Source organism: Bombina bombina, chromosome 3, assembly GCF_027579735.1.
Source record: "Bombina bombina isolate aBomBom1 chromosome 3, aBomBom1.pri, whole genome shotgun sequence".
NCBI classification, from domain to species: domain Eukaryota; kingdom Metazoa; phylum Chordata; class Amphibia; order Anura; family Bombinatoridae; genus Bombina; species Bombina bombina.
The window spans coordinates 1258784476-1258798741 of record NC_069501.1 but is presented as its reverse complement, the minus strand read 5'-3'; positions in this window follow the sequence as shown (position 1 = coordinate 1258798741).

Genomic DNA, 14266 nt, shown 5'->3' with positions numbered 1-14266 from the left:
GAGAGTCTTTCTGCGAAACCATCCCGACTCATATTAACAGCTCCATAGGCAATCAGCGTTAACGAGTTTTGTGGCCTGCTTTCTTCACTCAAGTCCATGTCAGAAGCGATGCTAATATCTGTCACACTTGAAGTGCCGTGTTCCTGTTCCATGGAGTAGATTCTGGTAAGATCGTTTCATTTTCATTTTCAATATGGGAATGTAATGTAATGAAGACAGGGTCTCAGTGGGACTCTGTCTGCTAATGTGTAGTGATGCTTGGGCTCGTGGCCATTTCGGAACCTACCTGCATTTTTTTGTGAGGCTGCGCAGCCCTTGTGGACTGGCACGCTTTTTTTTGGCCTGCACGGTGAAACTTGTGAATGGGTGTGGTCATGTTTCTGTTCTCCATGTCAATATTCCTGACCATATGGCAATGGAGAGAGTCTGTTTTCGCTAGTTGTCTGGGTCATAGAAGGTAGTGAGTGCCTCAGCCATTGGGGGTGTAAGGTGCCGTTTAATTTTTATCCATAATTTCAATCACCAAGTTATGGAGGATTCTGATTTTTTAGAGACGGATGTCTCTGATTCAGATTCTACTTCTTGCGAAGAATATGAAATGGCCCAGGTGATCCATGCTGCTTTAGAGTGCTCTTTTCTCTCGAATCAGTGAGCTTAGAGTCCGCTAAGCCATCCGTCCCTGAGGATTCAATATCCTGTGAGGTGCGCACCCTAGAACCTTCTTTTGCTATGCAAGCAGGTGTCCCAAATGCCATTACGTCACTTGTGAACCATACGCTGTACAGGAGATTTGTATCGCACGCTGTCAAACAGATCCGTGCTGCAGCTGCTCTCAGCGTTCACTTACCAGCCTTAGATTGGATTGATTCTTCAGGAGCGGTAAGACAGTCCTGAACTTTAGGACATTAGGACATTATAAACTCTTAACAACCGAAACATCATCTTCTTTGGATTCAACTGGGGACAGTAACAGTGAGGAGACTTTCCTATTACATTGGGGACCGGTTGCCTGATATAAGTGGGGACACTTTAAAGATCCGACTGCCAATACTTACCTCATATGATTGGGGTTACACTTGTGAGTAGGATTCACTCCTAGATGCCTATTTTATGTTTTTTTGTTTTATTGTATTAAATTGATTTGCACTATGAGAGGTGTATCTGTGCGCTTGTTTTTTTAGATCCCTGCAGCTGTACCTTTTCACTCAAATTGAACCTTGAGTTGTTTTATGACGAGCAGCACTGAGACACCAGCTACTTTGAATTCATACTACATCTGATCATCAGAAGGATAAAACCGTTCATTTATTTTCCTAATTTTGGGATCTTTCTGAGTGTGATAAGTATATGAATCACTGTTTACATTTGATCTGATTGTATTTTATTATATATTTGTAATCTTATGCTTCTATATTACTGATTGTGGTGATAGGTTTAACCCAAACAGTGAATTATTAATCTACTGCGAGTGTGTGCTGCCTTAGCTCCCAGTGGTGATACTCTTTGCTTTGAGTTCACCCCTGTGATCTTGTGTTTTTCATATATATATATATATATATATATATATATATATATATATACAAAACACGGAAGAGAACTGCACTCTCATACCGCACCGGGTACCCATCCCATGACCCTGCAACATGCCCAGCCCTGGGTGCTCACCGGCTGGGCATGTTGCAGGGTCATGTAATTTTCCCTAATGTTCTTGCACCCAGACCTGTCTGGGGCTAACTGCCTGTGACTCTGGGGACAGCACAGCTTCCTGTGAGTGCTGGTGAGCACCCAGGGCTGGGCATGTTGCGGGATCATGGGATGTGTACCCTGTCCGGTATGAGAGTGCAGTCCCCTTCTGTGTTTTGTATATGTCTAGGGTGATTACATAAGCCTGTGCACCCTTTCCTTGTTCCCAGTTTGTTTGGATTTGAGAGCTTGTTTTTTGTGTGGCTGTTTTAGGGTCCCAGGTATTGGAAACGACCTTGACGTGGTACCTGAGCTTGTCCCATTTGGCCAGATGCGGTAACTAACCTTTCCATTTTTGCTTTTAAAGGGACAGTCTACACCAAAAATGTTCTTATTTAAAAAGATAGATAATCCCTTTATTACCCATTCCCCGTTTTTGCATAACCAACACAGTTATATTAATATGCTTTTTACCTCTGTGATTACCTTGTATCTAAGCCTTTGCAGACAGCCTCCTTATCTAAGAGCCTTTGACAGACATGCAGTGTAGTCAATCAGTGAAGACTCCTAAATAACTTCACGGGAGTGAGCACAATGTTATCTATATGACACATGTGAACTAGCACAGTATAACTGTGAAAAACTTTCAAAATGCTCTGAGCTAGGAGGCGGTTTTCAACTGTTTAGAAATCAGTTTGAGCCTAGCTAGGTTTAGCTTTTCAAAAATACCACCAAGGGAACAAAGCAAATTTGATGATAAAAGTAAATTGGAAAGTTGTTTAAAATTGCATGCCCTATCTGAATCATGAAAGTTTAGTTTTGACTTTACTGTCCCTTTAAATTTTAGCTGAGAGCTTGTAAGTGAGTGCTGGACTTTCTCTGTGTGTAGTATTAATTTGTTTTGTAATTTTCACTATGGTTCTTGCACCCAGACCTGCCTGGGTTTAACTGCCTGTGACCCTGGGGACAGCACAGCTTCCTGTGAGTGCCGGTGAGCACCCAGGACTGGGCATGTTACAGGGTCATGGGATGTGTACCCGGTCCGGTATGAGAGTGCAGTCCCCTTCTGTGTTTTGTATATTTCTAGGGTGATTACATAAGCCTGTGCACCCTTTCCTTGTTCCCTGTTTGTTTGGATTTGAGAGCTTGCATTATGTGGCTGTTTTAGGGTCCCAGGTATTGGAAAGGACCTTGATGTGGTACCTGGGCATGTCCCATTTGGCCAGATGTGGTAACTAACCTTTCCATTTTTGCTTTTAAATCTTAGCTGAGAGCTTGTAAGTGAGTGCTGGACTTTCTCTGTGTGTTGTATTTGTTTTGTAATTTTTTTTATAATTTTTTTTTTATATATACCCTGGCAGAATTTATGATTTCTTGGCCATTTTTCAGAGAATATGAATGATAACACAAAAACTTTTCTTTCACTCATGGTTAGTGTTTGGCTGAGGCCATTTATTATCAATCAACTGTGTTCACTCATTTTAAATCATAATGACAACAGAAACTACCCAAATGACCCTGATCAAAAGTTTACATACCCCAAATCTTAATATCGTGTATTGCCCCCTTTAACATCAATGACAGCTTGAAGTCTTTTGTGGTATTTGTGGATGAGGCTCTTTATCTTCTCAGATGGTAAAGCTGCCCATTCTTCCTGGCAAAAAAACTCCAATTCCTGTAAATTCCTTGGCTGTCTTGCATGAACTTCACGTTTGAGATCTCCCCAGAGTGGCTCAATGATATTGAGGTCAGGAGATTGAGATGGCCACTCCAGAACCTTCACTTTATTCTGCTGTAGCCAATGACAGGTCAACTTGGTGTTGGAATGTCCAAGTACGTCCCATGCGCAGCTTCCGGGCTGATGAATGCAAATTTTCCTCCAGTATTTTTTGATAACATACTGCATTCTTCTTGCCATTAATTCTGACCAAATTTCCTGTGCCTTATGTAGCTCACACATCTTAAAAACATCAGCGATCCACCTCTGTGTTTCACAGTAGGAATGGTGTACCTTTCATCATAGGACTTGTTGACTCCTCTCCAAATGTAGCGTTTATGGTTGTGGCCAAAAAGCTCAATTTTGGTCTCATTACTCCAAATGACTTTGTGCCAGAAGATTTGAGACTTGTCTCTGTGCTGTTTGGCTTATTGTAAGTGGGATACTTTGTGGCATTTGTGCAGTTATGAGTTTATATGTTGGTGAGATGTAGCGCCAGAGACAAGACACCTATAGCTCTGAACAAAGGCTTGCTAGCTAGCCTAAAGGAAGGTTCAATAATTTAATATGTTGTGTTCAAAGTGCCTCAGATGGGCAGGGTTTCAATGGAGGTGGTGTAATAAAAACAAGTCTAATTTACAAACCTGTCAATGTACAATTCATAATTAAATTACTAAATTAATTAATTAAAATTGAACAGATTTAATTAGTAAAACTTGCAGTTCACATCCAGATTGGACTCTTATGGTTGTGAGTACAAATACTGGTTAAAATATGATTGATGTAAAATCACAGTTACGTAATTAAATGTGGATCCACAAATACACAGATGAATAAAAAATAAATCGATACAGTATAAAATCTCTAATACGCTGAGTCTACAATATATGTATATATATATATATATATATATATATATATATATATATATATATATATATATATATATATATACATACATACATCTGTAGAAATAGTTGGACCTCCTAATTGGTTCAAAGGAGACCTAAGCTGGAAAGTTTGCAAGTGTTTAACTTGTAAATTACAATTGGTTGTGTGAAATTGTTATTTGGTACCTCTGAATATAAACAGATTAAAATCACAAAAACCATGGTAACAATGTGTTAAAAAATGTGGTGAAAAAATATTTTGAAAAAAATAGTGCTGCACTTTAAACTAGTTGAAAAATAAGTAAAAACATTAAAAATAGAAAAATGGCAAAAATATAAAAATATATGAAATGTGAAAAATAGTCAGTGATTAAAATCCAAAGGACTAGTGTCCTGCACTTTGGTCCAGGTGAAGAATAGTAGTTGTGAGGTTTTTTAGGCAATAATTTTGTTATAACCTTAATTTCTTGGTGGTGAACCTCTTTTGTGATACTTGGAGGTGAGAGTCCAAACAACGGTCTTTAAATATCTCCCAGTAGATAGACTGAGATTCCTATTCCTGGTGGTGAGAATCCTATTCTTGGTGATAAAAACCAAAGTCCAATTCAATTTCTTGTTTTTGTGTTAAACAATGTCCTAAAAAGAAGGTTAAAAAACAAAATAGTGTAGATGGTATAAGATCGTATATAGTATTGAAAAAGTGCTTACTAGCTGTGATCAACCCTTTTCGGCCTCCTCAAGGCCTTTCTCATATATTTTTATATTTTTGCCATTTTTATATTTTTAATGTGTTTACTTATTTTTCAACTAGTTTAAAGTGCAGCACTATTTTTTTCACCATATTTTTTCACCACATTTTTTAACACATTTTTCACCATGGTTTTTACCGCATTTGTGATTTTAATCTGTTTGTATTCAGAGGTACCACATAACAATTTCACACAACCAATTGTAATTTACAAGTTAAACACTTGCAGATTTTCCAGCTTAGGTTTCCTTTGAACCGATTAGGAGGTCCAACTATTTCTACAGATATATGTATATGTGTATATATATACATATATTGTAGACTCAGCGTATTAGAGATTTTATACTGTATCAATTTATTTTTTATTCATCTGTGTATTTGTGGATCCACATTTAATTGTGTAACTGTAATTTCTCCAACATTGGTGTGTCCGGTCCACGGTGTCATCCATTACTTGTGGGATATTCTCCTCCCCCACAGGGAAAGGCAAGGAGAGCACACAGCAAGAGCTGTCCATATAGTCCCTCCTAGGCTCCGCCCCCCCAGTCATTCTCCTTGCCGCTCTGAACAAGTAGCATCTCCTCGGGGATGGTGAGGAGTTTGTGGTGTTTAGTTGTAGTTTTTTTTATTCTTCTATCAAGAGTTTGTTATTTTAAAATAGTGCTGGTATGTACTATTTACTCTGAAACAGAAAAGGATGAAGATTTCTGTTTGTGAAAGGAATATGATTTTAGCAGACAGTAACTAAAATCGTTTGCTGTTTCCACATAGGACTGTTGAGATGAGATAACTTCAGTTGGGGGAAACAGTTAGCAGGCTCTTCTGCTCAAGGTATGACTAGCCATTTTTCTAACAAGACTGTGTAATGCTGGAAGGCTGTCATTTTCCCCTCATGGGGATCGGTAAGCCATTTTCTTAGTCTCAAACAGAATAAAGGGCTTATTATGGGCTATAAACTGGTAGACACTTTTAGGGGCTAAATCGATTGCTTTATTTAAGTATTATATGCAGTTTGAAGTTGTATTTCACACTTTTATAACATTGGGGAACGTTTTTAGCACCAGGCACTTGTTAAGACACCTTCCCAGTCAGGAAGGGCCTTTCTCTGTAGTAGGCAGAGCCTCATTTTCGCACCATTACTGTGCAGTTAATTTTGAGTTCAGTACATGCAGCTGCATGTGTGAGGGTCTGGAATCCACTAAAAACGTTCCTAGAAGGCTTTATTTGGTATCATATACCCCCCTGGGATTGGTGAAGTTGCAGCAAAGGCTGTGGCTGGGACTGTAAGGGGGTTAAAATTAAAAACGGCTCCGGTTTCCACATTTTAAGGGTTAACAGCTTGAAAATTGGGGTGCAGTACTTTGAATGTATTAAGACACTGTGGTGAAAATTTGGTAAAGATTGAATAATTCCTTCCTAGTTTTTCACATATTCAGTAATAAAGTGTGCCCTGTTTAACATTTAAAGAGACAGTAACGGTTTTGTTTTAAAACGGTTTTTGTGCTTTATTAACCAGTTTAAGCCTGTTTAACATGTCTGTACCTTCAGATAGATCATGTTCTGTATGTATGGTAGCCAATGTGGTTCCCCCTTCAAATATAGTGTGATAATTGTGCCATAGCGTCCAAACAAAGTAAGGACAGAACTGTCACAAATTGTAAAGTTGCCCAGGATGATTCCTCAGATGAAGGAAGTAGACATAGTTCTACATCATCTCCTTCTGTGTCTATACCAGTTATGCCCGCGCAGGCGACCCCTAGTACTTCTAGCGCGCCAATGCTTGTTACTATACAGTAATTGACGGCAGTAATGGATAACTCCATAGCTAATATTTTATCCAAAATTCCAGCATTTCAGAGAAAGCGTGATTGCTCTGTTTTAAACACTGTAGAGCAGGAGGGCGCTGATGATAATTTTTCTGTCATACCCTCACACCAATCTGAAGTGGCAGTGAGGGAGGGTTTGTCAGATGGGGAAATTTCTGATACAGGAAGAATTTCTCAGCAGGCAGAACCTGATGTTGTGACATTTAAATTAGAGCATCTCCGCGCATTACTTAAGGAGGTGCTATCTACTCTGGATGATTGTGACAATCTGGTCAACCCAGAAAAATTGTGCAAGATGGACAGTTCCTTGAGGTCCCGGTGCACCCTGATGCTTTTCCGATACATAAACGGGTGGTGGACATAGTGAATAAGGAGTGGGAGAAGCCAGGCATACCTTTTGTCCCTCCTCCTATATTTAAGAAATTGTTCCCTATGGTCGACCCCAGGAAGGACACATGGCAAACAGTCCCTAAGGTCGAGGGGGAGTTTTCTACTCTAGCCAAGCACACGACCATTCCTATTGAGGACAATTGTGCTTTCAAAGATCCTATGGATAAAAAATTGGAGGGTTTGCTTAAAAAGATTTTTGTACAGCAAGGTTACCTCCTTCAACCTATTTCGTGCATTATTCCTGTAACTACAGCGGCGTGGTTCTGGTTCGAGGAACTGGAAAAGTCGCTCAGTAGGGAGACTCCGTATGAGGAAGTCATGGATAGAATTTACGCACTTAAGTTAGCTAATTCCTTTATTTTAGACGCCGCTTTGCAGTTAGCGAGGTTAGCGGCAAAAAATTCAGGGTTTACAATTGTGGCGCGCAGAGCGCTCTGGCTAAGAATAAGTCCAATTTTCGTTCCTTTCGTAATTTCAGGAACGGACCGGCTTCCAACTCGGCAGCCTCTAGACAAGAGGGTAACGCTTCCCAGACTAAACCAGCTTGGAAATCAATGCAAGGCTGGAACAAGGGTAAATAGGCCAAGAAGCCTGCTGCTGCTACCAAGACAGCATGAAGAGGTAGCCCCCGATCCGGAACCGGATCTAGTAGGGGACAGACTCTCTCTCTTTGCTCAGGCTTGGGCAAGAGATGTTCAGGATCCCTGGGCACTAGAAATAGTCTCTCAGGGTTATCTTCTAGAATTCAAGGAACTACCCCCAAGGGGAAGGTTCCACATGTCTCACTTATCTTCAAACCAAGTTAAGAGACAGGCATTCTTACATTGTGTAGAAGACCTGTTAAAGATGGGAGTGATACACCCAGTTCCAACTGTGGAACAAGGTCAGGGGTTTTACTGAAATCTGTTTGTAGTTCCCAAAAAAAAAAAAAAAAAGAGGGAACTTTCAGACCAATTCTGGATTTAAAAATTCTAAACAAATTTCTCAGAGTGCCATCGTTCAAAATGGAAACTATTCGAACGATTTTACCTACAATCCAGGAGGGTCAATTTATGACTACCGTGGATCTAAAGGATGCGTATCTGCATATTCCTATCCACAAAGATCATCATCAGTTCCTAAGGTTCGCCTTTCTGGACAAACATTACCTATTGTGGCTCTCCCATTCGGACTAGCCACTGCTCCAAGGATTTTCACAAAGGTGCTCGGGTCCCTTCTAGCGGTTCTAAGACCCAGGGGCTTTGCAGTGGCACCTTACTTGGACGACATCCTAATTCAAGCGTCGTCTCTTTCAAAGACAAAGGCTCACACAGACATTGTTCTAGCCTTTCTCAGATCTCACGGGTGGTAGGTGAACATAGAAAAAAGTTCCCCGTCTCCGTCAACAAGAGTCCCTTTCTTGGGAACAACAATAGATTCTTTAGAAATGAAGATTTTCCTGACAGATGTCAGAGAGTCAAAGCTTCTAAACGCTTTTCAAGTTCTTCACTCTGTTCTACGGCCTTCCATAGCTCAGTGCATGGAAGTAGTAGGGTTGATGGTTGCAGCAATGGACATAGTTCCTTTTGCGCGAATTCATCTAAGACCATTACAACTGTGCATGCTCAAACAGTGGAATGGGGACTATACAGACTTGTCTCCAGTGATTCAAGTAGATCAGAAGACCAGAGACTCACTCCGTTGGTGGCTGACCAGGATCACCTGTCCCAGGGAATGAGCTTCCGCAGACCAGAGTGGGTCATTGTCACGACCGACGCCAGTCTATTAGGCTGGGGCGCGGTCTGGGATTCCCTGAAAGCTCAGGGTCTATGGTCTCGGGAAGAGTCTCTTCTACCAATAAACATTCTGGAACTGAGAGCGATATTCAATGCTCTCCGGGCTTGGCCTCAACTAGCAAAGGCCAGATTCATAAGATTCCAATCAGACAACATGACGACTGTTGCTTACTTCAACCATCAGGGGGGAACAAGGAGTTCCCTGGCGATGAGAGAGGTGACCAAGATCATCAAATGGGCGGAGGATCACTCCTGCCACCTGTCTGCGATCCACATCCCGGAGTGGAAAACTGGGAGGTGGATTATCTGAGTCGTCAGACCTTTCATCCGGGGGAGTGGGAACTCCACCCGGAGGTGTTTGCCCAGTTGACCCAATTATGGGGCATTCCAGACATGGATCTGATGGCGTCTCGTCAGAACTTCAAGGTTCCTTGCTACGGGTCCAGATCCAGGGATCCCAAGGCGACTCTAGTGGATGCATTAGTGGCGCCTTGGACTTTCAACCTAGCTTATGCGTTTCCACCGTTCCCTCTCATTCCCAGGCTGGTAGCCAGGATCAAACAGGAGAAGGCCTCGGTGATTTTGATAGCTCCTGCGTGGCCACGCAGGACTTGGTATGCAGACCTGGTGAATATGTCATTGGCTCCACCATGGAAGCTACCTTTGAGACAGGATCTTCTAGTACAAGGTCCATTCGAACATCCAAATCTAGTTTCTCTCCAGCTGACTGCTTGGAAATTGAACGCTTGATTTTGTCTAAGCGTGGGTTTTCGGATTCTGTGATAGATACTCTGGTACAAGCCAGAAAACCTGTGACTAGAAAGATTACCATAAAATATGGAAAATATATATCTGTTGGTGTGAATCCAAGGGATTCTCATGGAGTAAGATTAAAATTCCTAGGATCCTTTCCTTTCTCCAAGAAGGTTTGGATAAGGGATTATCAGCGAGTTCTCTAAAAGGACAGATTTCTGCTTTATCTGTCTTGTTACACAAACGCAAGCTTTTGTTCAGGCTTTGGTCAGGATCAAGCCTGTTTACAGACCCTTGACTCCTCCCTGGAGTCTAAATTTGGTTCTTTCAGTTCTTCAAGGGGTTCCGTTTGAACCCTTACATTCCATAGATATCAAGTTGTTATCTTGGAAAGTTCTGTTTTTGGTTGCTATTTCTTCTGCTAGAAGAGTTTCTGAATTATCTGCTCTGCAGTGTAATCCGCCCTATCTGGTGTTCCATTCAGATAAGGTTGTTTTGCGTACTAAACCTGGTTTCCTTCCAAAGGTTGTTTCCAACAAGAATATTAACCAGGAAATAGTTGTGCCTTCTTTGTGTCCGAATCCAGTTTCAAAGAAGGAACGCTTGTTACACAATTTAGATGTAGTCCGTGCTTTAAAGTTCTATTTAGAAGCAACAAAGGATTTCAGACAAACGTCTTCTCTGTTTGTTGTTTATTCTGGCAAGAGGAGAGGTCAAAAAAGCTACTGCTACCTCTCTTTCCTTTTGGCTGAAAAGCATCATACGATTGGCTTACGAGACTGCCGGACGGCAGCCTCCTGAACGAATCACAGCTCACTCTACTAGGGCTGTGGCTTCCACATGGGCCTTCAAGAACGAGGCTTCTGTTGATCAGATATGTAAGGCAGCGACCTGGTCTTCTCTGCACACTTTGTCCAAATTCTACAAATTTGATACTTTTGCTTCTTCGGAGGCTATTTTTGGGAGAAAGGTTTTGCAAGCCGTGGTGCCTTCTGTTTAGGTAACCTGATTTGCTCCCTCCCTTCATCCGTGTCCTAAAGCTTTGGTATTGGTTCCCACAAGTAATGGATGACACCGTGGACCGGACACACCAATGTTGGAGAAAACAGAATTTATGCTTACCTGATAAATTACTTTCTCCAACGGTGTGTCCGGTCCACGGCCCGCCCTGGTTTTTTTAATCAGGTTTGAAGAATTTCTTTCTCTATACACTACAGTCACCACGGCACCCTATAGTTTCTCCTTTTTTTCTCCTAACCGTCGGTCGAATGACTGGGGGGGCGGAGCCTAGGAGGGACTATATGGACAGCTCTTGCTGTGTGCTCTCCTTGCCTTTCCCTGTGGGGGAGGAGAATATCCCACAAGTAATGGATGACACCGTGGACCGGACACACCGTTGGAGAAAGTAATTTATCAGGTAAGCATAAATTCTGTTTTTACAGCAATCATATTTTAACCAGTATTTGTACTCACAACCATATGAGTCCCATCTGGATGTGAACTGCAAATTTTACTAATTAAATCTGTTCAATTTTAATTTTAATTTTAGTTTTAATTTTAATTATGAATTGTACATTGACAGGTTTGTAAATTAGACTTGTTTTTATTACACCACCTCCATTGACACCCTACCCATCTGAGGCGCTTTGAACACAACATATTACATTTGTGTAGTAATAGCTTTCTTCTGGCGACTCGACCATGCAGCCCTTTTTTCTTCAAGTGCTTCTTTATTGTGCATCTTGAAACAGCCACACCACATGTTTTCAGAGAGTCCTGTATTTCACTTGAAGTTTTTTGTGGGTTTTTCTTTGCATCCCGAACAATTTTTCTGGCAGTTGTGGCTGACATTTTAGTTGTTCTACTTGACCATGTTTTGGTTTCAACAGAACTCCTCATTTTCCACTTCTTGATTAGAGTTGGAACACTTCTGATTGGCATTCTCAATTCCTTGGATATCTTTTTATATCCCTTTCCTGTTTTATACAGTTTTATACAGTATACTACCTTTTCCTGCAGATCATTTGACAATTATTTTGGTTTCCCCATGACTCAGAATCCAGAAACGTCAGTGCAGCACTGGATGAAAGATGCAAGGGTCTGTCAGGAGTCCATAAACTCATTGACCTTTTACACACACACACACACACACTAATTACACGCAAACAAATCACAGGTGAGGATGGTTACCTTTAATAGTCATTCAAACCCCTTTGTTTCAACTTGTGTGCATGTTATCAGGCCAAAATCACCAGGGTATGTAAACTTTTGATCAGGGTCATTTGGGTAGTTTCTGTTGTCATTATGATTTAAAAAGAGTAAACACAGTTGATTGATAATAAATGGCTTCAGCCAAACACTAACCATGAGTGAAAGAAAAGTTTTTGTGTTATCATTCATATTCTCTAAAAAATGGCCAAGAAATCATACATTCTGCCAGGGTATGTAAACTTATGAGCACAACTGTATATAAGAAAAGAATAAATTAAACATATCCTTCAATGTGAAGAACATTGGATTGTGAAATATTAATATTTGATGTCAGATTAGCCCACTTGGTTAAACGTGATCGGGTGTAATTTTACGTTTTTCGTGCTCCACTGAAGTCCATGGGATAATACGTTAACATGGTTGCAATATTCCAAGATCAGCTTTTTGTGCGCGTCAGGTTAGTGCTCATGCAATAAATTTTTACTTTAAATACTCACACTACCCAAAGCAAACAAAAAGCCTCCATCTAGTGCAGTTATGCACAAGCAGAGCAATAAATAGTGCTCCACTCGTAATCTAGCACTTTGGCCTCTAGTTATCAACGTGTCTACTTACCTGCCATCGCCGGCCCCAATACGCCTGCCTAAGCTCGCCTCACATCGCCGCCGCGGACCTGAATACGCTCGCCAAAGTTATCAATAAAGCTGTCCAAAAGCCGTGCACCAAGTACGGGGCGATGAGCAGAGGACTGTGATAGTTATCACTCATCCAATCTTGCTGCTCTTCGGCTTTTTCCCAGCTTTATTGATAAGCTGTCACTAAGCACCCACACTAAACTACACTGTTCTACCCCCTATACCGGTGACCCCGGAGCCCCCCACAACTAAATAAAGTTATTAACCCCTAAACCGCTGCTCCTAGACCCCGCCGCAACTATAAAAAAGGTATTAACCCCTAAACCACCGCTCCCGGAGCCCACCGCCACCTACATTATACCTAGTAACCCCTATCCTGCCCCCCCCTATACCGTTGCTACCTATAATAAATTTATTAACAGCTATCCTGCTGATCCTGGACCCCGCCGCAACTAAATAAGTTGTTTAACCCCTAATCCGCCGCTCCCGGACCCCGCCGCAACCTATATTAAACTTATTAACCCCTAATCTGCCCCCCCTACATGTCGCCACCTATATTAAACTTATTAACCCGTAATCTGCCCCCCTACACCATCTCCACCTATAATACATTTATTAACCCCTATCCTGCCCCCCCTACACTGCCGCCACTATAATAAAATTATTAACCCCTAAACCTAAGTCTAACCCTAACCCTAACACCCCCCTAACTTAAATATTAATTAAATACATCTAAATATTATAACTCTTATTAACTGAATTAATCCTATTTAAAACTAAATACTTACCTTTAAAATAAACCCTAATATAGCTACAATATAAATAATAATTATATTGTAGCTATTTTAGGATTTATTTTTATTTTACAGGCAAATTTCAATTTATTTTAACTAGGTACAATAGCTATTAATATTTATTAACTATTTAATAGCTTCCTAGTTAAAATAAAGATAAATTTACCTGTAAAATAAAAACTAACCTAAGTTACAATTACACCTATCACTACACTATCATTAAATAAATTATTCCTATTTAAAACTAAATACTTACCTGTAAAATAAACCCTAAGAGAGCTACAATGTAATTAATAATTACATTGTAGCTATTTTAGGATTTATATTTATTTTACAGGTAACTTTGTATTTATTTTAGCTAGTTAGAATAGTTATTAAACAGTTATTAACTATTTAATAACTACCTAGCTAAAAGAAATACAAAATTACCTGTAAAATAAATCCTAACCTAAGTTACAATTAAACCTAACACTACACTATCATTAAATTAATTAAATAAATTACCTACAAATACCTACAATTAAATACAATTAAATAAACTAAAGTACAAAAAATAAAAAAAAATAAGTTACAAAAAATAAAAAAAAATAAGTTACAAACATTTAAAAAATATTACAACAATTTTAAGCTACTTACTCCTAATCTAAGCCCCCTAATAAAATAGCAAAGCCCCCCAAAATAAAAAAATGCCCTACCCTATTCTACATTAAAAAGTTAACATTTCTATTACCTTACCAGCCCTTAAAAGGACCTTTTGCGGGGCATGCCCCAAAGAAATCAGCTCTTTTGCCTGTAAAATAAAAATACAACCCCCCAACATTAAAACACACCACCCACATACCCC